Here is a 26,588-nt window from a genome sequence, read left to right as displayed (position 1 = left end):
CGGACAGACAGCAGGACAGCACGCACGGACGCTCACAGGCACGTCAGCCTCAGCTCTCCTCATGCAGGATTCCCCTCACACCCGCTGGGGCTCGGTGCCAGGGGGCTGCTGGCAGAGCGGAGGGGGAGCCTTGCTCCCACCCCTGCCCCGGGCAGGGCGCTGTGCCCCCAGCCCCATCCCCGAGCCCCAGGCTGAGGTGCTGCCCTGCCCTGCCCGAGCCGAGCCCCCTGCCAGCCCCACACATGCAGGTTTAGATGCAGGAGGGACCCCGGGAGCAGCCAGGGCAGAGCCGAGGCAGCCCCCGGGATCCCAACCCTCTGTACCTTTTATTGAGCCCAGCTCCTCCCGCGGCGCTTGCACGGGGCGCTCTGGAAAAGACAGGGAAGGGGAGGAAGAATCAAAATCAATGCTCATCATCACTAACCTGCTCCAGTCAGTGCTGTCTGCCCATGTCTGCACGGTGCTGGGATGTGAGCCTGAATGGGAATGATACTCCCTGGGCACTGGGGAGCCCGTGCTGGCCAGGAGCTGGTGGCCAGGCCAGGGGCTCAGCCCAGGGCAGCCAAGCAGCATCAGCACCTGTCACACCTGATTTTTTAAGATTTTCTAAGCCTTCTGATGTTTACATTCTTGTAACGAACTTTCTCACACATTTTCTGTAAATAACTCATTGTTTTGCATTCTTTTATGGAGGAGGAGAAATCGGATGGACTGTTGGTTTGTCCAGTGTCACTGGAGAGGTGGCACTGTCACCCTCCAATCCACTGTCACTTTTGGAAATCTATAAATGTTAGAGTCAGAAAATAAACTTCCTCTTTTTACCTTGGAAACAGCAGCGTGTCTGTGTCGTGTTATTTCATGTCTTACAGTGACAGGCACTCACCAGCCCCATGCCCAGGGTGATGGGCACAGGATCCCCCCTTCAGCTCCCCCAGTGCACCAGGAACCCAACCCAGCTCCCACAGACCAGGGGTCCCTTCCTGGGCTCCAGAACCCTGCAGGCACAGCCCCACACGCCCCACGGGGTGGGACAGGCACAGCTGCCATCCAAGGGCTGGCTGCACATCTGGGTTGGTGCATCCCGAGCCTTCTGCCCACAGCAGCACAGGGACACGCTCCTGTGAGGAGCAACCCCTGCAGCACGCTGCTCTCCTGGCTCTGGGCACTTCTTGGAAATTAAGCCAAATTTCAAAGAAAACTTCCTGAAAGCTGCACTTCAACTAATTGGCTTTTGCAGCGTGGCCAAGGCAAACATTCATCAATCATGTTAGACCCTCAGAAATAATGAGAGTGGCTGGTACATCCCAGGAGTGGCTAAAGAATGAGGGGGGGCTGTGTGTGCCTGTTCCTGCTGCTTTGGAGGCCAGCAGGTGCTGAGTCCCGCCTGCCCAGCAGCAGCTCTGGAGCTGCTCAGCTCCCAGTGCAGGGCCAGCACCCCCGGGTGAGGGTCCCAAGGGGGGTGCAGGGACCCTGGGGTGCCTGGAGGCTGCTCTGAGCTCACAGCTGGTCCCAGGAGCACAGAGCCCACGGACAGTCCGGCGGCTCAGGGAGCACAGAGGCTGCTCCCAGGCACTCTGTTAGCAAACACGGCTCTCAGCCACGCAGCAGGATAATCAATTATGGTAATTCCTGCCTCAATGAATCAGATTCATGGAGGAGTACAGCTCATTAGGCTGGTGCTGGCTTCCATTAGCACTCTTATGATAAAAACCCTCCAAACTCTGTCCCGCACGAGGCGTTCACCAGGCTGGGGTCTCCCCTCTCCCCCCAGGCCCGGGCAGACCCAGCTGTGGGTGTCCTAAAACAGATGTTTGGGCCCTCTCTGGTTCCCAGCAGGTGCTGACAGCCCTGCAGGCCTGGCAGACCCTCCTGCCCCTCCGCCCCTGAGCTCTGCCAAGGGAGCGCCCCCCGGCATCCGGCTGGGAGCAGGGGATGGCACAGCAGGCCCAGAGCACTCCAGCAGCGGGGCTGGCAGTGCTGGGAGGGCGTGCTGGGAGTGCTGGGAGCCCAGTCTGCCTGCTCTGCAATGAATAATTGACAGCGTGTGCTCCCGGGGGGGCTCGGCGATGGGCAACGCGCATTTCCCAAACACATTTCCCAGGAAAGGCGCCTTCTGAGAAGCTCCCCGCAGCACCGGGGGCCTCACAGCCAGGATGTGCCCCAGCTGCCCTGTGCCACGCTCGCTGGCACCGACAGGGACCAGCCGAGCCTCTGGTGGTCCCGGCACACAGGGAGTGCTCAGCCACAGCCTCCCTGTCCACAGCAGGAGAGGGAAAGCCCTGGCTCAGCGTTGATGGGACAGAGGCAGGAGCAGCTCTGGGCAGGATCTGGGGGGATCTCGGTCCAGTCTCTGCTTTTCTAGCACAGGTCTGGGCTGAGCCCTTGCACAGCCCCAAAGGGACCTGCTGCCAGAACAGGTGAGCCCAGCCCAGCTAAACCCACCTGGACGAGAAGCAGGGGGTCTGCACAAGAAATGCAACCCGTGCCACCCAGCTGCAGGGATGCCATGAAAGCTGCACCTCATCACCCCTATCCCCATGCTGCAACCAAGGCAGGCCTGGCTCTGATCTGCTGGGAAACTTCTTGGTAGTTTCTCAAAGTATATTTTAACCCCCGTTCCCTCCACCAAAAATCCTAAATTAATTTTGCTTTTAATTAAATTCATTAGCAAAGATTATCTGGCTGAGGAACAATAATGTCCCACCCTCCCCCCACAGCCCTCTCTATTTATATCCCCATATACAGAACAGCAGCGAAAATTTCTTTATGGGCCATTAAAGGTTTAATGTTTAATTTATAACCACCTTCTCCGGCGGGTGGGATGGCCAGGCACAATGTCAACATTTTTAATTAAATGAGAAGGGATTTTTTTTTTTTTCCCAGCTAAGGAATATAAAACATCCCGTTCCCAGCAGCATTGAGACAGGGCAGGAGGGGCAGGGGCTGGGGCAGGGGCTGGATCCTGCACAGCAGCTCTCAGCACACGTTTCCCCACGATCCTGCTCTGCCCAGGGCCGAGCCAGGGCTGTTCCACACCAGCAGCTGAGACATGAGAGGCTCGGGCAGTGCCCAGAGCAGCCCTGGCGGGGCAGAAAGGAGCCATCAGCAGGGCAGCTCTAGGACTGCTCAGGAGAGCAGCAGCTCAGGTCTGGGAAGTGCAGTCCCATCCTGGGGACAGGGACAGCTCTGGTGCTGCCCCCGCTTTGGGAAGCTGCTCCCTGCTGTGGCAGGGCCCTGGCTGAGCACCAGCTCCTGTGCAGGTCCTGGAGGGCAGAGGTGAGAGGGTGGCACTGCCACACCTGGCACAGCCCATGACAACATCACTGGCCACCAAACCCACCTGAGGAACAGCTGTGACCTCCCAGCCAAATCCTTCCTGCAATTCCTGCTGGCCACCAAACCCCACCTAAATAACAGCTGTGACCTCCCAGCCAAATCCTTCCTGCAATTCCTGCTGGCCACCAAACCCCACCTAAATAACAGCTGTGACCTCCCAGCCAAATCCCTCCTGCAATTCCTGCTGGCCACCAAACCCCACCTGAGGAACAGCTGTGACCTCCCAGCTGAAATCCTGCAATTCCTGCTGGCCACCAAACCCCACCTAAATAACAGCTGTGACCTCCCAGCCAAATCCCTCCTGCAATTCCTGCTGGCCACCAAACCCCACCTAAATAACAGCTGTGACCTCCCAGCCAAATCCCTCCTGCAATTCCTGCTGGCCACCAAACCCCACCTGAGGAACAGCTGTGACCTCCCAGGCAAAATCCTGCAATTCCTGCTGGCCACTGGCACCTCCTTGTGCTGGCCAGGAGATCAAAGAGCTCCCAGTGCCACTCCTGAACCTGCTGTGAGCCAGAGGCACCCGCTGGCCCAGCGGGCACTGCTGGAGGAGCCTGGCACTCCTGGCATCCCTGGCACAGCCGCCCGTGGCACCCTCAGGCACGGGAGCTGCACAGGAGCTGCACGGGAGCTGCAGGGGAGCAGGGACAGCCCCAGCAGGACAGTGCAGCCCCTCCTGCCTGGGCAGCAGCGAGGGGCAGCTCCGAGCAGGCAGCTCTCCATTAATGGAGTGTTTTATCTTACAGGAGAGATGAAATCTCTGCACAGAGGAGGGCAAAAGCGCTGAATCAGCAGCTGGCTGGGGGTGGCAGGTTCAGCCATGAGCATTTGGCTCCAGCACAGCCTGTCAGTGCTTCATCCTCCTGCAGCCACACTCTGCCAGAGCTGAGCATCCCCACACCCTGCTCCCTGCCCTTGCAGGTGCCAGGATGGCCCAAGGAGCCGCACTCAGCTCCTCGCCCTGCCTGCCAGCCCCGTGCCAGCCCTGAGCTGCACCAACAGCCCCAGAGCAAGCCAAGCACCAGTGGTGTGGGTGAGCTGCCCTCCTCCCTCCCTTGCCATGCTCTGCAGAGCACGGATGGGCTGGCAGGAGGTGTCCTGGCACAGCTGCCGTGTCCCCAGCAGCGTTCCAGGGTGCAGCAGGGCCCCAGCCCATCGCTCCCAGCTCAGCAGGGTCCCTCCCCAAGGCTCGTTCCTGCCCTCCTGCCCAGCGTGGCCGTGCTGGCTCCCAAGCCAGGGGCAGGCAGAGCTGCTGCTCTCTGCCCATGTGCCCACACACGTGTGCCCACAGGAGCAGCGTGCAAGGGCCGGCTGCAGGAGCCAGCAGCGGAGCACGGATGGCACTGTGCTGCTCACTAAAAGCATGAGTGTCACTAAATCAATAATTCATTTACTTTAATGAGATAAGTACTTGGAAAACTAATTGCAAACCTGCTCCATTTACTCCAACCCATTATAGCCTTTAATGTAAATGGCAGGAACGCTGCTGGAGGAAGGGGAAGGGCTTTGGGTGGAAGATTGTGTTGTCCTTCCCCTTCTTCTAAGAAAGAGAAATATCAGTCACCAGCTGGGACAGCAGAAGCCAAAGGAGCGGGTGGAATCACCGTGTGGAAGTGCTGATGATGGAATCACTGATGGCAGAGCAGGGGGAAAACCCAGCACCCCCAGAGCCACCACTGTCCCTCTGCCCACACTGCCACCACAGAGGGCTCTCCCAAGCCAGGACGTGGCTTCACGCTTGCCCTGCTCCACAGCCTCGCACCTGGAGCCCTGCTGGCCGTGCCCCTCTGCAGGTGGTCACTGCAGTGATCTCTAATAAACAGATATAAACAGATTTAGATATATAAACAGATATATAAACAGTGGCTGCATCTCGGGCACAGCGTGCCCCGTGCCAGCCCTGCCAGCTCCTCTGCCTCAGCCAGTGCTGCCCCTTGCCACCCCTCCAGCCCCTGCCCGTGCCCGGGGAGCCAGAGTGGGCAGGGGTGTCCTGCCAGGCCCCAGCCCTCTCCTGAGAAGGAGCTGTGGCTGCCGGCAGCGCGGCCGCTGCATCCCTTAACCACAGGAGCTGCGTGCCAAGGGCTCACTTCTCGCTTGCTGGAGCAAATGGCAGGTCATAAAAAGGAACTGTGACAGAAGAGAAAATGTTCCAGAGTCCACAAGGACCAGTCCAGGGTAAATCCATCTGCTCAGCAATTTAGCTAGAAAATCCTTTCCAATCATCCGTGCTGTAGGTCCTTCGTCCCCAGCTGGTGACTCTGGGCAGGGCCTTTCCCCCTCTGGCAGCTCACGTGGGGTTTGTGGTGCTTGGTGATCCCAGAACAGCTCCCTCAGGGACACTGGGGAGGGCCACACCTCGGGGAGGGGTCCCACCAGCCCTCGGAGAGGCTTTGGCCGTGGTGTGGCCATGGGGACTCTTTCCAAGCTGCCGGCTCTCTCAGAAGAGCACACCACTGTCCTTCCCAGGTGCCGTGCCCGTGGCGCCTTTTGGGGGATGCTCCCCACTGCAGCCCCATGAACAGCCCTCACACCTCCCAAGGGCAGCAGCAGGAGGGCCGAGGAGAGCTGGGCTGACCCTGCCTGGCTGGAGCTGCCCAGCTCAGCCTCGCACAGCTGCCGCAGAGATCTCCCTGCAGGCATCCCCTGCATCCCACCTCAGCCACTCCTGTCGCACAGCGAATCGATGGCAGGCATCTCAATTAATCACACCAGGGGCAAATTGATTAGGAGCCTAAATAAGGTCAACATGGTTGTCTGCTTATAGGGTGGGACCCCTTAATCATCATTTTATCTGCAGCGGGTTGCAGAGCCGGCAGTCACAGCGGCTCAGGAGCACACGGGGATCTGCACTGAAGCCCTGCAGCTTCCAGGGCTGGTGGCACTGGAGCCATGGCTCTGCCACAGGGAGCTGCAATCCAGCATGCAGCAGCCACTGGGCACAGGCAGCTGGGAGCCCCAGCAGTGAGAGCCCCAGCAGAGAGCCCGAGGCCCAGCTGTCACCTCCAGCTCCAAGGTGACAAAAGCAGCGCAGCTCTGGGCACAGCACATCCCCCTGGCCCCACACCAGCTGGGGGCTCCTTCGGCTTCTGCTGTCCCAGTTGATGGCTGATGCTTCTCTTTCTCGGGAGACACCATCTCCCACCCAAAAGTCCTTCCCCTTCCTCCAGCAGCATTCCTGCCACTTAGGTTAAAGGCTATGGCTGGGCTGGGGCAAGGGACAGAGCCGTGCCTGCTCCTCTGGTCCCCACAACCCCTGAGTGCTGCCCACAACCCCTCTGGCACTGGACACACCTCCCTCCCTCACCTGCCCTGCCCCAGCCACCCACCGCCTCCTTTTGTTGTAAATACTGGTATAAATATTATAATTTGGTTTAATATTTAATATAGTCAGGTTAAATAAGCATTCCCAGCCCCATAAATAATCATTAACAGAGGATTCTAATTGTGCTGTTGGGATCCGGCTTCATGACTTATTTAGCGGGCAGAGCTCTTCCCCTCCCCTCCCCACACGCTGTAAATTAACCTGTGGCTCAGCCTCTCCCTGAGAACCTGTGGGACAGGGAGACAGATCCACCTGGGATGACACCAGGATGTGGAGCTGGGAGAACGCCTGGGATGAAGCCAGGGGGGACAGGGGGACCAGAGGGGCTGGAGGAACCAGGAGGAGCATGGAGCAGCTGAGCAGGAGATGACTGTGAGAGAAGATCACGGATTTCAGGGCAAATCGTGGATTTCAGGGCATCCTTTGTGGACACCTGGGCACGGCACCAGCCCTGGAGCAGAGGTAGGTGAGCCACGGACAAGGAGCACCCACGCACCCTGCTCACCCCGGGGTGGCATCAGCAGGGACACGCAGACACAAAACGCTGCCAGGCGAGCGGAGAGCAGGGGATGCTTTTATCCCAACCACAAACCCACTGTGAAATTGATTGAAAACAATAGCAAAAAAGGAAACAAACCCCAAAGCACCAAACCCAGTGCGCGGGGAATTGGCCAGGGGTGAGCGTTCTGAAAGCACTGATGGAGACATGAGGACAAGCAAAGTGCAGGAAAACCTCCGTGTGAGTGTTTTCCCCTCGAGGGATGAACTGATGCAGTGCTGCAAGAAAAGGCTGGGGTTTTCTTTATGTAGCCTAATTTCATCTGGAAATGAAAAACGACAAAAGCAAATGGAACGAGCCCCTCTCTGGGCCCGTGGGTGCCCTCAGCCCTGTGCCAGGCAGGAGCAGCTCTGAGTGCCAGCTCCAAAGGGCACAGGAGCACCCCAGCAGCAGCGGGGATGCCATCCCCAGGGAAACAGGCTCATCCTGCTCCCCAGACAGCCTGGGTGCTCCTGCTGCCACTGATGCCATCAGATGCTCACGTTCAGGGTCTGTCCCCACAGTGTGTCCCGTGCCCTCTGGGTTTTAAGCAGGGAGAGACCCCTGGGAGATCTCCTATCCAAATCCAACCAAGAGATGCAGCAGAGGGGACCCAAAAGTGAGTGACAGTCCTCCTAGAGCAGCTTTCCTGTCTGTGGCACGTCTGCCCCAGGCCCTGCTCACCCCGAGCAGGGGTGCCCCAAACAGTGCCAATGCTGGCTCTGGGCTGCAGCTCCATGGGAAAGGCCCTGCTTTATCTTTATTTGTCAGGATTTATATGAAAAGGGGATAGTTCAGCTCTGAATGTAATGATTTGGAGGAACAGCCCTCCAGTGGCCTCCTCAGCTAGCATGGCATCAATAGCATCGATTGCTAAAATAACTGATAGCCCTGGCCCAGCATGCTGGGGGAATGCTCCTTCCTGCTCTGAGACCCCAAACAACCCCTGCTCCAGGCCCCAAACCCCAAACCACCTGGGCACTGAGTGCCCACACCACTCCCTGTACCTCGCCTGTGGGCAGCACAGCTCTTTGTGTACCCCGGGGGGAGAGGAGAGACAGTGAGAGCTGCGTGCCTGTGGGGGTACACCAGGGTCACCTGGGCAGGTAACAGCAGCACAGCACAGCCCAGCACAGCATAGCACAGCAAAGCACAGCATAGCACAGCAAAGCACAGCACAGCCCAGCACAGCATAGCACAGCACAGCACAGCACAGCACAGCACAGCACAGCATAGCACAGCAAAGCACAGCACAGCATAGCACAGCACAGCACAGCACAGCACAGCACAGCACAGCATAGCACAGCACAGCCCAGCACAGCACAGCACAGCACAGCCCAGCACAGCACAGCACAGCACAGCACAGCACAGCACAGCACAGCACAGCACAGCACAGCCCAGCACAGCACAGGACAGCACAGCACAGCACAGCCCAGCCCAGCCCAGCCCAGCACAGCACAGCACAGCACAGCACAGCACAGCCCAGCCCAGCCCAGCACAGCACAGCACAGCACAGCACAGCACAGCACAGCACAGCACAGCACAGCCCAGCACAGCACAGCACAGCCCAGCACAGCACAGCACAGCCCAGCACAGCCCAGCCCAGCCCAGCACAGCACAGCACAGCACAGCATAGCACAGCATAGCACAGCACAGCACAGCACAGCACAGCACAGCACAGCACAGCACAGTCAAGCACAGCACAACACAGCACAGCACAGCCCAGCACAGCACAGCCCAGCACAGCACAGCACAGCCCAGCACAGCCCAGCCCAGCCCAGCACAGCCCAGCACAGCACAGCATAGCACAGCACAGCACAGCACAGCACAGCACAGCACAGCCCAGCACAGCACAGCACAGCACAGCACAGCACAGCCCAGCACAGCACAGCACAGCACAGCACAGCACAGCACAGCACAGCACAGCCCAGCACAGCACAGCACACACAGCACAGCCCAGCCCAGCACAGCACAGCACAGCACAGCACAGCACAGCACAGCACAGCCCAGCCCAGCCCAGCACAGCACAGCACAGCACAGCACAGCACAGCACAGCACAGCACAGCACAGCACAGCACAGCACAGCCCAGCCCAGCCCAGCACAGCACAGCCCAGCACAGCACAGCACAGCACAGCACAGCACAGCACAGCACAGCACAGCCCAGCACAGCACAGCACAGCACAGCACAGCACAGCACAGCCCAGCACAGCACACACAGCACAGCCCAGCACAGCACAGCACAGCACAGCACAGCCCAGCACAGCACACACAGCACAGCCCAGCACACACAGCACAGCCCAGCACAGCCCAGCACAGCACAGCATAGCACAGCACAGCACAGCACAGCACAGCACAGCACAGCAAAGCACAGCACAGCACAGCACAGCACAGCACAGCACAGCACAGCACAGCCCAGCACAGCACAGTACAGCCCAGCACAGCACAGCCCAGCACAGCACAGTACAGCCCAGCACAGCACAGCCCAGCACAGCACAGCACAGCACAGCACAGCCCAGCACAGCACAGCACAGCACAGCCCAGCACAGCACAGCACAGCCCAGCCCAGCACAGCACAGCACAGCACACACAGCCCAGCACAGCACAGCACAGCACAGCACAGCACAGCACAGCACAGCACAGCACAGCCCAACACAGCACAGCATAGCACAGCACAGCACAGCCCAGCACAGCACAGCACAGCACAGCATAGCACAGCACAGCACAGCACAGCACAGCCCAGCACAGCACAGCACAGCACAGCACAGCTCTCTGTCCTGTCCTGCCACCCTACTGACCTTCCAGGACAGGAACAGAACCCACACGGGGCAGGAAAAGATCAAACACAAGTCCACAGTTAGGGAGAAAGAGTTATTCAGCTTGTTGAAAATTAGTCTGACTTAACAGAGAAGAAATAAAGTGTTTTGAAATTAACGGCACAATCAGCCCCATTGTGGGGATATGAAACTCTGCAGTTATTTGAGGACTTTCTGCAGAGTTTCGTGCCTGCAGTGGGGACAGCACTGGGGTGGCAGCACCTGCTGCAGGGCAGAGAGGGCCCCAGCAGCTCCCTGGGGGTGCTGACAGCCCACCCAGCACAGCCTCCCCTCCTCAGTGCCAGGATGCTCTGCTGACCCTCTGCACGTGCTGTGCCAGGACGCTGCTCCCTGGGCCAGTGCCCCCAGCCCCTGCCAGGGCTCAGCAGGGAAACTGCTGCTCCTGAGAACACAAACCCCTCCCCACAGCCTGCCCAGCACGGCTGGGGGCTACAGGGCATCCTGGCCACCCATCCCCTTGGCCAGGTGAGCAAAGGGCACCGGGCAAAGCCTTGCCTTGCCAGCTCTGGCGGCAGAGCAGCATCACTGCCCCTCCAGCACTGAAAACACCCTCACAGAACCCATCCATGAGCAGAGAAACACACACTGCTCCTGTAAAAGTGACTTCAAATCCCCAAAGGCTCATCCTGACGCCGGCAGGGACTCTCCTGGAATCTGCCACTGGGAGCAGGATCAGTACGTGGCGTGCAGGGCTCTGCGAGCGAGGGCTCTGCGAGCGAGGGCTCTGCGAGCGAGGGCTCTGCGAGCGAGGGCACTGCGGCACGGCAGCAGCGCCTCTGCTGCACAGCCAGGGCACGAGGGGGCCACAGGGAGGGAGCAGGGAGGGAACGGCTCACTCTGCGTCCCCCCGCCCCAGCAAAGCCACCCCTGGGAGCTGCAGCAATGAGGAGATGCTCGGGGGCTGAGGGGCTCATGGGGGAGCGCAGGTGAACATGCCTGTGACACGGGGCAGAGCACACCTGTGCACAGGGCAGCGTGTGCAGCACAGCCGGAGCAGAGTCGTTTGTAAATAATCCTTAATTAATACAAGTCACAGCCCCGGATAGCTCAGTGGATTCCAGGCAGGGACAACGGCAACCTCCACTCTTCCACTTCTCAATTACAGCTTCGGGGAGGGAAGCGGGAACTGGCCAGGGTGAATTAGAGAGACTTTTGTCACGTTTAATATCACTTCATTTTGCAGACTGCTGACGCAGCGGGATTTCACAGCTTGGAATTTATGGTTCTTTTGAGAGACATGCGCAAAAAAAGGAGGAAAAAATACCCTGCCATCAGCACAAACCCATCAACTCTGCTGGGAAAGAGCTGGGGTCTGGGGGAGCCCCCAGGGATCCCCAGGTGAGCAGAACTCGGCAGGGTTGGGGTGCAGCACCAGCTTCAGGTGGGTGCATCAAGGGGTCCTGGGAGAGTTGGAGCTGCCTCTGGCTGGGGTGTCCGTGTCCCCCAGGCCCTGCTCCCTGCAAAAAGGAGGAGCAGCGGTGCTGGCAGTGCCAGGGATGGTGCTGCACGGTGTTATTCGGCCCCAGGGGGGTTTTATGCAAAATGACACACAATATAAATGACTGTTGTAAACAGAGAGTTTAATAAAGGGCTGTGTGCGAATTTTACAGCCTCCCCAAGGATAATTAAAATTATTTATCTACTTACCTAGCTTGCCACCAGAGCAGTCTATTAATTATTATCTATTACACAGGGCCTGCTTTGCATGCTGCTGGAGCACTGCCTGCCACCAGCACCCACAAGAACACCCAGCAGCACCGGGAGGGCTGCGAGCCATCACCATCCCAGGGGTGCTCTGCACCCCTCACAAACCCTGTGGGAGCATGAGGTGCTCAGGATCAGGTCTTTCTCTACCAGCCTCTGGCCAGGCTTTTAAAACCTGCTTGTTTTTAAAACACAGCAGCTCCCCAGGGCCGGGAATGGGAGCCCCAGGCAGAGGGTGAGACAAAGCTCTCCCTGGGCAGCCACAGGCACCAGGGACGGTTGAGGGAGATGCCACCAGCATCCCCTGATTGTGCAGCCCCTTGAGGGCCAGGAACCCCCAGAGGAGTGCAGATGGACAGCGAGGGGCAGGGCAGAGAGGGCTCGGGAGCAGAGGCAGCCGCGGCCGGTGCCGCAGCAGCAGCAGCAGCAGGAGCCGCCTGGCGCAGCGCTGCCCGCTCCTCTCCATCTCTGAGCGTGACAGAGCAATCACCGGCATCCCCCGGCTCCTCTCTGCATGTAAGGAGACCTCCGGGGGCTCCACTGTGCGGGTACTTAACATTGCTTTATTAGCTTAATAAACCCAGCCGTGCTGCCAGAGTGTCCGAACGGCCCCGGCAGGAGCAGCAGCGGCCGGAGCGGGAGGATGGCCCTGGCAGGAGCAGCAGCACGGCTCCTGCCCCCAGAGCCCTCAGCCAGGGAACCCACAGCTGCTCCCTGCCATCGTGGGCACCCCGAGCCGTCAGCTCTGCCCGTGGGCCATTAATCACTGCCACAATTGCTCTCCCTGCCCGTCCTGCCCGGTCCCAGGACTTGCCTGAGTGCTGCTGCCAGCACCAGCCCTGCTGGGACCCTCTGCAGCCCCCTGGACTGGCTGTGTCCAGGACCTTCCCTCTCCTGACTAAGCTCCAGCTTAGTCCCGGTACAGAGGTGCTGGCTGATGGCACAGGGCAGAGTGGCCCCAGAGCCGGTGGCAGCTCGGCAGAGGAGCCTGCTGTCCCTCAGCAGCCACTGAGGCATCAGGGCTGCATGAGAGTGGCTCTGCCATGAGGAGCTGGAGTCCCTCAGCATCCTGCTGGGGGCATTTTCATCTCCCAGGGTGGCTCCTCTCACTCAGCCCTGCAGGTCCTGGTTCGCGGCACTGCCGGCTTCTCTTTGATCCTGCACAGTTACACTTCCAGTCTCACAATCTAATAAAAGCCGCCTGATCGAATTCCAGGTCATTCCTCAAGGAAAGAGACCCCCCCACCCTGGCAGCCAGAGCTCCAACCCAGTTCCAGCGTGCCCAGGGCTCACAGCTGCATGCCACGTGCCAGCCTCGGCGGGCCCGGCTGCCACAGGACACAGAAATGTCCATGGAGGTGCCTGGAGGCCGTGCCAGAGCGTTCTGGTGCTCTGGGCGAGGCAGGGCTGGCTGCTCCTGCTCAGCCCCCAGCAGCACCAAAGCAGCTCTGAGCCCAGCACCCTCCTTCCCTCCTGCCCACCTCCAGCACTGCAGCCACAGGCAGAATCACCCCATGGAACACGGGTGAGCCAGAGCAAGCCGGGCTCACCCCCAGTCCTGCCCCCTTCCCCTCAGTGCCTGCACCAGCCCCAGCCTCAGGACACCCCCTGTTTGTGCCCCCTTAGCCATGGGGCTGCTCGTGCTCCGTTGTGGAGAGAGCTCCTGCTGCAGCTCCGTGGAGCTGCAGAAACAGCAGAGGAGAAACCCGCCCTGGCATGGCCGTGCTGCCTGGGGATGATGGACGGTTATGGACCATCTGCACTTCCAGGAGGGTATGGATTTATGGCAGCACAGACACTTTGCACAGTGTCCATTACTATAACTCACTGGCCTCTCCAAGGCTGTGCTGGTCCGCCCCTCCGCCGCTGCTGGGGGAAGTTTGGGTTAAGTGCTGGCAGGAAGGAAAAGTGATTTCCCAAGCTGTTTTTACATCTGCGGAGCCGGGGAGAGCCGCGGGTGTTTCTATCCCTGCTGCACCGCCTGTGAGCACCACGGCTCCCTGAGGGCAGCCCAGGTTCACCCCAACAGCCCCAGCCCTCTCCCCCTGCTGCCCATGGGCCCGGCCAGCAGCAGCTCCTTCCTCGTTCCCCCTCCTGATGCCCCTTCCTGTCACCCACCACTTCCACCAGGAGGAAATCCCCAGCAGCAGGAACAAGGATTGACCAGCATGTCCCAGGAGCAAGCGGGTGGAAGGAAGCAGCAGATGGGACCTCTGAGCAGGGAGAGATACATGTTGAATAACAATGGTGAATTCCCCTGAGCTCTGGTGTTTTTAATGCTGGATTAGGCTGTCAGGCAGCAATTAAATGGGGTAATAAAAAGCTAAGTGCTCGTATTTCAAAGTTCCTGCCTCCTGCGCAGTGGGGAGCAGCAGGGCAGGGGGCTGCTCCGCTCCCCACGGGGTCCAGCCTGGTGTTCCCAAGGAAGAGCTGAGGAACTTTCCAAAGGGGGTTTGTAGGTGCTGCCGGGACACCCCCGACCCTGCAGTGCTCCCAGCCTGCTCGTGCTGCCTCTCCCAGGGGCCAGGAGCAGCCTGGCTTGGCCTGGTCTAACTCCCCTCTCTCCCAGGACCCCGAAGCATCCCCAGGGATGCCCCTTCCCATCCCAACGCCCAGCCCAGCCCGTCAGGCTGGATCAGATGTAATGAACCCCCGTGCTTTCTTAACCTCCTTGTGCAGCTCCTGGTTGGAGCCCAGCTTTATCAGTTTTTATCCTGTGTAATATTCATCACGCTGGTTTATTTATGGGCCCCCTCTTCGGGAAGGTATTTTTCAGGCCTGGTGAATAAAACATAAGGCTGAGCGGGTTGTCAGAGGGAATGCGGCTCCTCTGATGTCAGCCTGACTAACGGCCTTTAGTTTTCTCCAACGACTGCACTTTGAGAGAAATTTATTTGTATTTGGGTTCCCGTTGGTCGCTGAGATGTGAATTCTTTTCCCTTCAGAATAAATGAGGCTTCAGCTCCACGGCAAGGGGTGGGAGCGCGCTGGGTGGGTACAGACCCTGGGGACAGCACAGGACAGGGACCCAGAGGGGCCTGGGCTCTCTGGACACCAGCACACACCAGGCGGCAGCTCCACATCCCCCGTGCTGCAGCAGCCCTGCCAGGACACAAGGAACAAGGCTCCTGCCTCAGCCATGCTCCCAGAAACACATTTGGTGTCAGAAGAGGTTCCCTGGACAGCAGCTGCTTTTGCTGCAGGCAGGGAGCACAGGCACACACCTGTGGAGGAGGTAAACCCCTCCACGCCATCACCACGACCTCCTCGAGCTCATGATGCTGTGTGTCCTGGCAGGAGGGACAGGGTCCTGCCCCTTGCTCGGGCCAGGCAGTGAATCCAGCCTGCTGCCAGTGCTCCACTGCCCTGAAGGTGACCAGAGGGAGAAGGACACCTGAGAAGCTGCCCTGGCACCAGGAGCACGTGAGGGCAGGGAAAGGAGGCAGAATCCCCTTTTCCAGCTGAGACCATCGCAGCAAACATGATCCACAGCAAACTGCATCGGAGCAAACATCACCCACAGCAAACACCACCCACAGCAAACACCACCCACAGCAAACACCACCCCCAGGCTGCAGCCTCCACCTGCCCCAGACACCCCATCCCTGTGGGATGTCCCACTGACCCAGCAGAGCCCTGTCCCACTGCCCAGCCCTCACGCCCTGCCTGGTCACAGCCACGGGCACAGGGTGGGCACACGGAGCCCTCCACTCCCAGCACCCACGGCAGCAGCTCCCAGGGGTGATACCAGCGACTCCCAGGGGTGATACCAGCGACTCCCAGGGGTGATACCAGCAACTCCCAGAGGAGATACCAGCAACTCCCAGAGGAGATACCAGCAACTCCCAGAGGAGATACCAGCGACTCCCAGAGGAGATACCAGCAGCTCCCAGAGGAGATACCAGCAACTCCCAGGGGAGATACCAGCAACTCCCAGGGGTGATACCAGCAACTCCCAGAGGAGATACCAGCAGCAGCTCCCAGAGGAGATACCAGCAGCTCCCAGGGGTGATACCAGCAGCTCCCATAGGTGATACCAGCTCCTGCCAGCCCGGCCTCGCCACCGCACCGTGGGGCAAACCCTTCCCTGAGCTGGGTAAGGAATTCTGGCCGTGACCCAAAACTCCTATTAACAAATCAAACCATAAAAACCCACAGCTGCAGCCAGGAGATTTCCCTCCATCAGCTGCTAATTTATGGGGTTACTGGTGTCAGCGGTTTGAAAGCAGCAAAATCCCATCAAAGAGCCGCCCCAGCTCGGCGCTGGGCGCTCGCAAACAATCACAAACACGCTTCTGAGGAGCCTGCTTGGGATGCAACTCCTTGATGTTTAATTATTAATATTCCAGGCAAACAAGTTAAATTCCACTGAAGAGAAGGAGAAGCCAGAGTTCGAAGTGAGCTGAAGGAGCACCATAAATCATGCCGGGAAGTGTTTGGCAGGAGCCCCACTGGAGCCACTCGGGGAAGAGAGGGTCAGCAGTGCCCCGGGGACCTCGGCGGGGAGAGCAGGGACCAGCGGCACCCCTGAGACACGGAAAGGCTCCGGAGCAGGTTCCAGAGCTCCATGAGAGCACTCCCTGGGCAGAGCAGGAGCAGGAGCAGGAGCAGGAGCAGGAGCAGGAGCAGGGAGGGGACGAGCACAGCAGCTCCAGCACCGAGCTCTGGCTGTGGCTCTGCCCTCCCGGCTCTCCCGCATCCCCACCCTGCCCCTCCTGCCAGTGCAGCCTCCCGCCGTGACTGATGCACCTCATGGCCCTCAGCAGCACATAAACTGCTCCTAACACACGTGTTTCTTAGCCCAGAGTATTTGGGGACATCCTGCTGCCTTTCCACACTCCACCTGTCCCCTCAGCACCCCAAGCTCTGCGTGGGGGATGCTGGGGCTCGATGTGGAACCAAGCCAGTGCCCAAATGCTGGCAGTGCAGCACCTCCTGCCTGTACCGATTCTGAGGCCAAATCCACGCCTTCCTACCTTTCTCCAGCTCCCAATTTCTTTCCCAATATGCCTTCTGAAATCCCTGCAGGGAGGACGACAGACAGCTCTGCTGAGCCACCTTGTACCTCTTACAGGGTCACAGGAACCACTTACAACCACTCACTGGGGCACTCCTGTTCCCAGATCATGTACTTCAGCATTCTTCCCACCCTCCCATCCCTCTCCTTTCCCTTCCTTGCAGTTTTTTCCCACCCAGCAGAAAGGCCAGCAGCCAACACTTCTTGCTGCTTCATCTCGATTCAGTCAGTTTTATATCTCACAAATGCATGTGCAGATTTCTCCACTTCTTTATTTGTTCATTAAGACTCCAATAAAAGTGTTATAAAAAAGGCCTTTTCTGTGGGTAATTGCAATTCCTGGTTTAATATGCAGGCAGTGCTGGCTCTCCTCAGAGACTCCCCGGGCTCTGTAAACAGCTCGGCTGCCCCGCGCTGCGGGTCCAGCCCCAGCCCCAGCCCCATCCTCCCTCGCCTCTGCCTTTCTGCAGAGCAAGGCTTTTCACTCTGATGTTCCCCACACCGAGCAGCTGCCTCGGGCTGAAATTCTGAGGGAAGTTTTAGCAAAAACAGTTCAAACATTTCTGAGAACAAGGCAGAGGAAAAATGCTGTTTTGACACATTGGGGGAAGAGAAGGTGTTCCACGGCCCTGATGCTCAGGAGGTTTCACAGCTCCTGTGGCCAGTCAGGAGCTGGAGCAGGGCTGGAGGCTGGGGTGTCCCTGCTCCCCACTCCCCCAGCGAGCCCCTGCCCACCCTGGCAGCCACACACAGTGTCCAGCACTTCTCCCTCTCCCCACAGAGCTCATGGACAGGCCAAGAAAAGGCTGAAGCTGCAAAGCACCGGCAAAAGTCCCAGACAAGGCAGTGAGCAGCCCAGGCCCATCAGTCCTTTGGGGGTTTGAGGATTGATGAGCACCCAGCAGCCCTGGCAGGGTCACACACAGGAAAATGCCTCCTGTGCTGTGATCCCTGGCACGTTGGATAACCTGTTCTCAGGAACCAGATCCCCTGTGCCCTGGCAGGGTCACACACAGGAAAATGCCTCCTGTGCTGTGATCCCTGGCACACTGGATAACCTGTTCTCAGGAGCCAGATCCCCTGTGCCCTGGCAATGGGGGCAGCCAGGGGTCTGCACCTGCACTTCCACTGCAAAATCCCCAAGTGCCAGGAGCACCAGGAGAGCAGGGGGCACAAAGAGACCCCAGGAGGGGACAGCAGCACGACACAGCCCTGGAGAGGGCGCTCCCTTGGAGCAGAGGGATTTGGGAACCACAAGCAGAAACTCCAACTTGTGGAGTGCAAACAGCTCCTGCCCGCGCTGCTGCAGGAGCAGAACGCACCCAGGAACCAGCTCGGTGTAAACTGCCTCCAACAGCCCCCACCAGCACGAAAACCAACCTTCTAGTTGCTAATTCTGGATGACTGAACTGTGCAAAGCTCAAGATTTCTTTATGCCGTCATTTTTCACTCTAAAAAAAACCAAGAAAATGCTGGGCTCTGGTGGCAAATGCCTATTCTGGAAGGAAGATGCTCCAGTGGATCAGACTGGTCTGGTACCGCATCATAATCTATCAAAGTCGGAGTCCCCAGAGCAAGAGGAATCAAAACATCATGAATAAAGTGCAGCTTTGAGGCTGGGGTGGTCTGACAGTGTCAGCCTGAGCTCTGCTGTGCTATCGATGCCTCCCCTGATGGAGGCGATGCCGGCTGAGCGCTGCCCACGGCGCCTCTGCTCAATTACAGGAGAACAAATACGGCACCAAGCCAAGGTGGAAGTGCTGAGCACAGTGCAGGGCAGCCAGGGGCTGGATGGGGGACGCCCACCCTGCTCCCCTCACCTCCCTGTCCCCATGCTGTGGGAACCAGCATCCATCCATCCGTCCGTCTGTCCATCCATCCATCCATCCATGCTGATCCTGCAGCCACCCAGGGACCCACAGCTCAGGGCTCCTGTGCCTACTCCCTGGGCAGCCAGGGGCTGGATGGGGGATGCCCACCCTGCTCCCCTTCATCTCCCTGTTCCCATGTTGTGGGAACCAGCATCCATCCGTCCATCCATCCATCCATCCATCCATCATCCATCCGTCCATCCATCCATCATCCATCCGTCTGTCTGTCCATCCATCCATCCATCCATCCATCCATCATCCATCCATCCATCCGTCCATCCATCCATCCATCCATCCATCCATCCATCCATCCATCCATCCATCCATCATCCATCCGTCTGTCTGTCCATCCATCCATCCATCCATCCATCCATCATCCATCCATCCATCCGTCCATCCATCCATCCGTCCATCCATCCATCCGTCCATCCGTCCATCCATCCATCCATCCGTCCATCCGTCCATCCATCCGTCCATCCATCCATCCATCCATCCATCATCCATCCATCCGTCCATCCATCATCCATCCGTCTGTCTGTCCATCCATCCATCCATCCATCCATCCATCCATCCATCCATCCATCCATCCGTCCGTCCGTCCGTCCATCCATCCATCCGTCCATCCATCCATCCGTCCGTCCATCCATCCATCCATCCGTCCATCCATCCATCCATCCATCCATCCATCCATCCATCCATCCATCCATCCATCCGTCCGTCCGTCCATCCGTCCATCATCCATCCAAGCTGATCCTGCAGCCACCCAGGGACCCACAGCTCAGGGAAGGGTGAAACCACAGCCATCATCCAGACATGGCAACAGCTCCACAACCTGCTCCTGCTGGATGGGCACCACCGCCGTGAGGATGAGGATGTGGGACCAGCACTCACAGGGACAGGGATTGAATTCCACGCAAACAGCACAGAGTTGTGCTGCCATCCCTCCCAGAAACACCCAAATCCTGTTTGTGCACAAGCCAGCAGTGCCACACTCCCTGTGCCAGAGCTCACGGCTGCTCCCAGCCTCCAGCTCCCCCCGGGGCTGCCCTGCTCAGGGGCTCTCCACATCCCCCACCATAGCTCGGATCCTCCCGGCAGCTCCTGCTGCAGGCAGCGGGCGGCTCTGGCCCTCGTGTGGCGCCTCTGGCTCTCGGCTCACTCTTTCAAAGGCAATTAGAAAAGCCCCAGATTTGTCAGCTGCGCCTGGAGCAGCCGGGCAGCGCAGGAAGGGAGGGCAGGAGGGGAGGGCCGTGTGTCACATCTGTCCCTGCCCAGGTCACCCACCTTGGCAGGGAGCCCCAGGGAGCCACGAGAGAGGGATGAGGCCGATCAATGCTGAATTCCCCTGCACAGCCCTGGGAGACAGGCTGGGCACAGAACCCACAGCTGGAACCATCCTGCAGCCTAGGAGCAACCAGCAAAGAGCCTCTGCCAGCCCAGGCACCTCCATCAGCACAGGCATTAAAAACCCTCCTGCATCACCTCTGAGCTCGGCTCCCTGGGCTGGAAGGGGAAGAGCAGGGCTGTGATAGAAAATCTCCAGGTGGCTCCATCCAGTCTCACAGCATCAGATCAGCGCAGCCCAAAGCCCCCAGGGCCAGGAGCCCCGGCCTCGCTGGCAGTGCTGAGCTGAGGAGAGGAGCAGGCAGGGTCTGGGGGCAGCTCATGGCCCCACAGGATGCACCAACACCAGGACCTCAGAGAGTGCCCTGCCAGGGCAGCACCGAGCCTGGCATCGCCCTGCCAGGGCAGCACCGAGGCTGGCATCGCCCTGCAGGGCTGTTGGGAAGGCACAGAGGGGAAGGATGGGGCTCAGCTCGGGGGTGCCCCCTGTGCCAAAGCAGCCCCCAGCAGCAGGGCAGAAGCAGAGGGGCCTCAGCGAGAGCCCAGCCCCGGGAGTGCAGCCCCAGCGGGTCCCGGGCTCCTCACCCACGCTCTGCCATGGCTGCAGCACACAGAGCTCCTGCAGGCTCCTAAAGCTGCTCCTCACAGCCAGGCCTCTCTCTGCTCCTGCCCGAGCAGCCTCCCAGACATTTTTTCACAGGTTTTAAAGCTCTGTCACATCCCACTGAGCTCTCACTGACAGATCTAAACCCACAGCCCCGAGTGTGGGGTTTCCAGCTGGCCACCGTCCCTGCCAGCACAGTGGGCATGGACTGGGGCACCTCAGCCTGGCCACACCGATCATGCTCTGCCATATCAGCATGGGGGGCAGCGGGGAGAAAGGGCTGGAGCTCCTGGGGACCCCGTGCCAGAGCTGCCTGTGTGGGAGGCAGCTCCTGCCTGCCCGCGGGTGCCGATCCTGCGGCACAGCTCCTCTCCTGCTGCACCAAACCAGAGCCTTTCCCACCAACACAGTGACTTCAGCACTGGGAGATGGGGGCTGGCAGGGCACGGGGATGGAGATGGGGGCTGGCAGGGCACGGGGACTGAGATGGGGGCTGGCAGGGCACGGGGATGGAGATGGGGGCTGGCAGGGCACGGGGATGGAGATGGGGGCTGGCAGGGCACAGGGACTGAGATGGGGGCTGGCAGGGCACGGGGACTGAGATGGGGGCTGGCAGGGCACGGGGACTGAGATGGGGGCTGGCAGGGCACGGGGACAGCCCCAGGGGGAGCGGGCACAGAGCTGTCTCTGCACCAACACAAGGAGCTACAGCAGGTAAATGACGGCTCCCAGTCAGTGCTAAACGCCCAGCACTGGGCACAGCAGTCCCTTCTCATCCTGGCGCTCCCCTCACGCCTGCCAGGCACCCACGGTCCCTCTGTGCCCTCCCTGCTGCCCCAGCTCAGCCCCTGCTCGTCCTGCAGGCCCCTGCCCGGCCACCCCACTGCTGGAAGGTGCAGGGCACCGGCACAGCAGAGGGATTTCATTGCACGTCAAAATTAAATCTCTCTTGATGAAGAACAATTCAACTATGGCTCTGCCTAATCAAATTAACAAAGTCTTTTTTGATTTTCAATTATCTCCTGCGCCGGAACACTTTACCCGCCGCTCCTGCGCTGCGGCCGACAAGCCCCGACTGACAATGGAGGAGTTTGCGGCACCTCGGGAGGCAGGGGGAGCCCAGGCGGGGACAACCGCAGCAAACACCTGCAGCAGGACAGGGGGACAGCGACAGCCGCGACAGCAGCGACAGCGGCGACAGCGGCGACAGCGGCGACAGCGGCGACAGCTGAGGGGAGCCCCCTCAGCATCTCCAGAGGAGGAAACTCCAGACAGAAGCACCCACGGCCTCTGCAGGTGCCCCGTCAGTGCCCAGTCCCCTCCAGGGACACCTGCACCCCTTCCCCTGCTTCCAGTGGCACCGGGCACCTGGTGAGGATGGATGTCCCTGTGCTCCCACTCCTGACAGGTCCCAGGAAGCTGCAGGAGGTGACAGACGGGACCCAGGAGCCCCAGAATGGCTGCCTCATCCATCCCAGCACCCCCAGCCGGGCTGTGCACCCACCGCAGGCCCTGGAGCTGCTCCCAGCTCCTGCAGCTGCAGACATTAAGCTGTGATGGCAGGACAAGATGTATTAAAGGACGCTAATTTAATTAAAAGAATACCACAACAGCTAAATGAGCAAGAACACCTCTGTAAGCAGGGCACGCAGGGCAGCACAGCAGAGGCACAGCCTGAGCTCGGAGCTCCCTTCTGCACCAGGACGGGTTCCAGGTTCTCACCTCCTCGTCCCTCCCGCGGTGCTCAGCACACCCACCCACGGCTCTGCCCAGGATTATCTGAGCTCACAGCCAGCTCCTCCTCCTCCTCCTCCTCAGCGTGTTCCCAAACCCCGTCTGCAGGATCCCACCCTGCTGCAGCCCTGGGGGGAGCTGAGCCTCCCTGGTACCTGTGCCTACAATGGACCTGGAGCTGAGCTCAGCCTCCTGCAGGCAGGGGACAGCTTTGGGGTCCCTGCACGGCACAGCCTGGGGTCCCTGCACAGCTTTGGGGTCCCCTGCACAGCTTGGGGTGCCCTGCACAGCACAGCTCTGCACCCCAGAGCTGCCCTGCAGTAGCTCCAGTGCAGCTTTGGAGCCTTTTCTGCTTCACTAAGCTGTTTTGGAGGGAAAGCTTCATCCACATGGATCTGGGGTGGAGCAGTGTCCCTGCCTGCCTGCCTGCCTGGAGCTGGCAAACACCCAGTGCAGCCTGCTGCTCCCTGCTGCCAGGGGGGCCTGCGGGGTCCCCACTGTGCCCCAGCCCATGGGAGTCACACTCGGGTCACACTCGGGGTCACACTCAGGGTCATACACCGGGGTCACACTCAGAGGTTCCTTTGCTTCTCCAGGGTCACACTTTGGGGTCCCCCTGCAGCTCCCCGGGGTCACACTTGGGGGGTCACACCCGGATCATACTCAGGGTCACACTCGGGGTCACACTCGGGTCACACTCGGGTCACACTCGGGGTCACACTCAGGGTCACACTCAGGGTCACACTCGGGTCACACTCGGGTCACACTCGGGGTCACACTCAGGGTCACACCCGGGTCACACTCGGGTCACACTCGGGGTCACACTCAGGGTCACACCCGGGTCACACTCAGGGTCACACCCGGGTCACACTCGGGGTCACACTCGGGGTGGGGGGGGTCCCGCAGCCCCAACGCGGGCACACACCGCCCCCTGCCGGCCCCAGCGCTGTCCGCAGCCGAGACCCCCGGGCCGAGACCCCCGGGCCGAGTCCCCTGCCCGCACTCGTTCTGCCCCAGGGTGAGCTGGGCTGGCGGGGCAGGGGCAGCAGGGGCAGCAGGAGCTGCAGCCCCCTCCCCTCTCCCCACACCGGGCAGGGCACAGAGGCTGGAGGACCCCATGGATGCTGCTCTCCACAGAACAGACTGCTTCCACAAGAGCACTGCAGTCCCTCTGCATGGATGGAGGGATGGGCTCCCATTCCCGGGTCTCTCCACTCCCAATCCCTTTTGTGCCTTTTCCAAAGAGGGCTTGAGCACATCCTGGCAGATGCTGGGAGCAGACGCCTAATGGAGGCCATCTGCCACATTTCACAGGGAAAATCATTCAAACTCGCTAGGACTCTAATTTAATCAGCTGGCTCTGAAGTGGGCACCTGCGATCATGAGAGCAGGTGTGAGCCCGGACCAGCGGAGGTGAGAGGTCAGCCCCGCTCAGCACAGCGAGAACGGGAGCTCCTGGAGCTGGGTGCCCACCCGGCAGCAGCACAGAGGCACCGTGTGCCCACCTGGCAGCACAGCAAAGGCACCGTGTGCCCCAGGCCTGGCCAAACCAGGACATGTCCCCTTGGGAAAGCTCCTCAGGAGCCCCAGCACTCAGAACCACGGCGAGGAGGAGGATTCATGGCGGGGCAGATGGGCCATGGGTTACCAGCACTAACCCCAACCCCAACCCCAACCCTAACCCTAACCCCAACCCAAACCTGCTGGCCCTGCTCACCCTGTGGTGTCCCTGGGGACCCAGGCCGGGCTGTTGGGAGGGAAAGGGCAGCAGGAGCCATCCCCGAGCGGCTGCCTGGAGCCCATCCTGCCTTTCCCACCTGGGACAAGGTCCCACCCCTAACGCTTCCGTGTGCGAGGTGACAGATCGGGTTACTGCAAAGGGGGAAGCGCCAGCCTGGCCCTGGGAAAAGGGACAGGAGGGACAGGAGTTACAGGAGGAAAGGTGCTGTCTGTGCTGCATCCTCTGAAATCTCTCCCTACCCCAAGGCCAGGCAGCTCCTGGCTCAGACAGCCCCGGTGCCCACGGGAACCCCCGAGGAGAAACCAACCCCTGTTTGTCAAAGAGAGGAGGCAAACGCAGTCTGGCCGCTGCTCCAGACATCTGCAGAGATCTGGGAGCTCTCCAAGCGTGTGGTGGCTCCTTGGTGCCTCTCAGAAAGCTGCAGAGGATGTGCAGAAGCACCCACAGCAGCCCCGCACAGCTGGCACACGAGCCCTGCCAGGAGCCGAAGGGGAAACGGCCCAAGGGCAGCACGGCGCAGGAGGGGACAGGCACAGAGCTCACTGAAATCAGGCACTGGAGTCCCATTTGGCCACGGTGAGCAGAGCCCTCCTGCACCGGGGGAAAGGACAAAGCCTCCAGCCACCCTCGGCCACGCTGATCCTGATCCAAACCCGGGGCACATTTACACCCAAGCCATTAATCATCAATCAGCGATTACCGTGATGGGGCATTAATCACAGCACACCATGCACACGCACGGTGGTGGATCAGCTCCTCCCTGGTGCTACAGCAGGTCCAGACTGCACCACTCAAACACATTTATCAAACCTGAGCTCCCAGGGCTGGCCCCAGCCAGGGAGGGCCCCCGGGCTGGGGGTGCAGCCCCTGCCAAGGCTCCCTTTCCCCTTCCAGCACCTTCCATGGGGTCCCCAGGGAGTGGGACAGAGCCAACCCAGGGGCTCTCATCCCTGGGGCTACTGGGAAACCACTGAGCCCTGCTCAGGAGCTTCCCAAAGGCCCGGCTTAGCTGGAAGAGCCACGGGACAGTAAGGCAAGGGGGTAACTTGGCAGCTGCTCACATTTAGTTTGCACCTTCTCTGCCAGTGTGGAAGGAAACAAACGACCTGTGAAGGGAACTGAGCGCAGTGATTCATTACCCCCGATGTGTGATGATGGCTTAATTATTTTTCTAACTGGGGAGAGACGTTTTCTGACAGCAGGTGCAAATTAATTCTCCACTGTTTTAAGGAGTGATCGGCCCAGGACAAGCAGAAAACTGGAAAACCTAATTAAATCGGGAGCTGGGTGGAATAAATGGAGCAGGGAGTTTGTTTGCACGGTGCTGATGGGTATTAACGAGCACTGGGAAAGGCACCAGGGCTCCCAGCAGGAAACTGGGGCTGTCCCAGGGCTCCCTGTGCCCAGACAGCCTTTGACAGTCTGGGGCAGGAGGTGCCGTGGTGGGCACAGCATGTGCTGCTACTGCACAGAGATGGGCAAAACCAGGGTTATCCCCAGGGAAGGGAACCCAAGGGCCAGGAAATCCAGGGCTGTCCTCAGAGAGGGGAGTCCAAGGGCCAGGAAAACCAGGATTGTCCCCAGGGAGAGAAATCCAAGGGTTGGCAAATCCAGGGCTGTCCCCAGGGAGGGGAGTCCAAGGGCCAGGAAAACCAGGATTGTCCCCAGGGAGGGCAGTCCAAGGGCCAGGAAAGTCCAGGATTGTCCCCAGGGAGAGAAATCCAAGGATTGTCAAATCCAGGGCTGTCCCCAGGGAGAGGAGTCCAAGGGCCAGGAAAGTCCAGGGTTGTCCCCAGGGAGAGAAATCCAAGGATTGTCAAATCCAGGGTTGTCCCCAGGGAGGGGAGTCCAAGGGCCAGGAAAGTCCAGGGTTGTCCCCAGGGAGGGGAGTCCAAGGGCCAGGAAAGTCCCCCAGGGCGCTCCAGCCCCGCTCTGGCCACGCACACGCTGCCACCACCGCCGGCCCCGGCAGCGAGGAACGAGAAAGAACCAACAGCTGAAGGGCTTTGCCACGGGGGGGAGCAGCAAGGGCTCCGCCAGCGGGGAAGGGAGAGTTTCTGTTGAGCGGTCGCCATGGAAACACTATTTATACTATTTATACCATTTACACTTTCCAGCAGCTCCAGCTCAGCCCTCCCAGCCTGGCCACCGCTCAGCGCTGCTGCCCGGGCCGGCAGCTCCATCACCTCCGACTCTCCAGCTTCAGCCTCGGGGGCTGCAGCCCCTCTGGAGCACCCTGAGGGTGCTGGGCCCGCAGCTGCACCCCAGGGCTGTGACCGGGTCCACAGGGGTCCGAGCAAGAGGGAAGAGACGAGAATGTTGACTCCATGTTTCTGAAGGCTTGATTAATTATTTTATGATATATATCATATCATAATATAATATATATTATAAATATATATATTATTTATATTATAAATATATATTTATATATATATATATATATATTTATATATATATATATATACTAAAAGAATAGAAGAAAGGATTTCATAGAAGGCTAGCTAAGAAAGGAAGAAAGATAACAAAAGCTTCTGTC

The 26,588-nt window shown here is 59.6% G+C and overlaps 1 protein-coding gene across 12 annotated transcripts in view; it reads right to left on the bottom strand.

The window, feature by feature from the left end:
* The window catches only part of RBFOX3 (RNA binding fox-1 homolog 3), a 140,349-nt gene that overhangs the window by 29,290 nt on the left and 84,471 nt on the right, over positions 1 to 26,588 (bottom strand). For 10 of the 12 annotated variants that reach the window (XM_036394303.2, XM_036394305.2, XM_036394311.2 and 7 more), the window contains one exon: positions 324 to 368. The exons of the other annotated variants lie outside the window; for them this stretch is intronic. The gene's annotated coding sequence lies outside the window, so the exon portion shown is untranslated. The remainder of the gene's footprint in view (positions 1 to 323; positions 369 to 26,588) is intronic. 12 annotated transcript variants of the gene reach the window in all.

The sequence above is a fragment of the Molothrus ater genome, chromosome 19, assembly GCF_012460135.2.
Source record: "Molothrus ater isolate BHLD 08-10-18 breed brown headed cowbird chromosome 19, BPBGC_Mater_1.1, whole genome shotgun sequence".
Lineage (NCBI taxonomy): Eukaryota > Metazoa > Chordata > Aves > Passeriformes > Icteridae > Molothrus > Molothrus ater.
Note: the sequence above shows the minus strand (reverse complement) of the source record. Positions and strands in the feature narration are given on the sequence as shown.